Consider the following 2,648-nt stretch of genomic DNA (forward strand, 5'->3'; position numbering starts at 1 on the left):
CGGAAACGGAAATATTAAATATTTGTTCGAAACGGAAATTAATTCTGGAATCGGAAATATTAAATATTGTTCGTATCGGAAATGAATTCCGGAACCGGGAATTTAATCGGAAGCGTATCGTACGAATAAGCATCGGACGAGGCCTGCCGGACGAGGGGCCAGCACGAAGCCAGGCCATCGCCCAGCAAGTCAAGCGCGCCACACGAACAGCCAAGGCCACGCCAGGCCCAGCGCAAGGCCAGGCCATGGCAGCGCGCGCAGCAATGGGTTGCGAGCATTGCTGCAGCTCGCGTGGGCTTGTAGCTCGCGTGGGCCGAGCGGCCGTGTGGGCTGTGCGCAGGCATGGCCTACACGCTTGCGGGTCATGCTCGTGTAGAGTTTGTGTTCACATACGAAACCTAAAGAGTATAGGATTTGTTTAATGATTAAAATTCCTAATCCTAAAAGATAAATTAATTAAATAAGAATTCTACTAGGATTCTAATTTAATTAATTCGTATCCTAGTAGGATTCGATTACTTATTCCATGGTCTATAAATATGAGTTAAGGGCTCATAATTTAGATCGAGTATTCAAGTATTCAAAGTGATTTTTGAGAGCAAAAATTCAGTCACATAATTGCCTATATGTGCCGAAAATTCTAAGTACCTTAAGGGCGATCCTAGTTGGTCAAGCTTAAGGCGGATCCGGACGTGCTGTGGACTATCTACGGAGGGACGACACTTGGAGTCCTAAAGACCTTTTCTTGTTCGGTTCGGGCGCAGCTTGGGAAGGCACGCAACAAAGTGTATGCATCTAAACTATGCTAAATGATTATGTGTAAATAATATGCTTTCCTGGCTTTATGGTTTTTCCGCATGATTTATGAATTGTCATATGTATCATAACCTAACAGTCATTGAGTGTGAAGCACCTAATTTGGTGGTTTTGGATGATTTCGAGATTTGTAATGAAGTTGATGATGTGAATTTGGTTTAAAGATCCCTTGTTGAGATTTCTTGTGCTCCTTGTGAAGTGAGTGAAGTTGTTTGTGAAACTTGTGTTCCCACTCCCTTCCCTCATACCCCTTTCCAAATCAAGAAACTCGAGATTTATCCATCCTTTCCCATCTCACTTCCTTATTTTCTCCGAACCCCACCACTTAAGGATTTTCCACCCCCCATTCATTCCCCTATGCCATGTTTGAACAATATTGAGGAAATTAGCTCTCTTGCCACCCAAAAAGAGTTCGTTGAGGAGCATGAGGATTCTCTTTTCCCTTTTTCTCTTTCTCCTTTTGATTTTTATTCTTATTTTCTTTCTTTTCCTTTTGATTTTTCTTACTCTTGGCACCCCACACCTAGTAGGCATAGAGTCGCATTTTACTTTGTGCTTACTTCTCTTTTGACTCTTGCCTACTCGTTACTCTTGGATATGTTTGCCATTGCATATGACAAACTATTGCGATCATTGTCGGGGTACTTACTAGAGGTAAAAGGCATCAAGCTAATGACGTAAAAAGAGCGCTTCTCGGGAGGCAACCCGTGGGTGTTGGCCATTTGGCCCATGTATACTAATTTTTTCTTGATTTTTGAAGTTTTTTGTGCCTTAAGCTTTCTTGATGTGGAAATCTTTGTATCCATCTTTGCCATGTCCGGCTATTCTTTTTGGTGAGTTCGTTCGTTATTACGGTTCTTTACGGGACTATCTCCCACGACATTTCCGGTAATATCATTCTAACTCTCTTGCATTCTTTGGGGTCGGGCATCATTTATGCGGGGCATTGGTTGGATGGGTAGTTGTGCCCCTCCTAATTTCGTTTTAGGCCTTAAGGACATGGCCTAATTCAAGCTTGGGGGGAGATTCTATTGTTTGATTGCTACTTTGATCTCCATGTGATGGATTGCTTGATTTTGTGAATATTTTGCGATTTTGTGCATATTTCTTGTTTAGTTTCATTGATTTTCTTTATTTTCGTTTTGAATTTTATTTCCTTTTATTTTCTTTTTCTTTTTTATTTTTTTTCCTTTTCGATCTTTGTCAAGGCAAGTTTTTATAGTTTTTAGGATTTATTCTTGATTCAGGCATAATAAAATTGGAACTTGTAGGCTAAAATGATTTTATTCCTAATTCGTAGATGTTTGCACGGTTTTCAATGTCTTGTGTCGAATCTAGGATTTAGGTGTTAAGAAAGTCGGTTAGAACTTTGGGTAGCATGAGCCTTGAACCCTTGGTTTGTGGTAAGACGGTGTCGATCTAGTGACTTGAAATCGGAGAGGGTTGTATTTGCTCCCATGTGAGGATCATGTTCACATTAGCCCAAACACATTGTATACATATATTGAGTGGCATGGATCCTTGGCATTGACTTTCTTATATCCCGAATTTGATTTTCTCCTTCCCGAGACCGCGACCGAACTACTTTAGGGGACGATAGAGGCATTTCTTTCGGTGACTATTTTTCTTTTTAGTTTAGGACTTTATTTTTTGTTTTTCTCATATATTTTTGTTTGCATTTGCCCCCTTGCTAGCCATTTGAGCCTTTCCCCTTCATTTCTTATAAGCACATTACAAGCCTAATAGCCTTTGTTTTATTTTCACCCTTAGAAGTGATAGTGAAGCTTTGTGTTATGATGCTTGATGGTTTTGAATGATTATGCAAAGTTGAG

The sequence above is a fragment of the Spinacia oleracea genome, chromosome 4 (assembly GCF_020520425.1).
Source record: "Spinacia oleracea cultivar Varoflay chromosome 4, BTI_SOV_V1, whole genome shotgun sequence".
NCBI lineage: Eukaryota > Viridiplantae > Streptophyta > Magnoliopsida > Caryophyllales > Amaranthaceae > Spinacia > Spinacia oleracea.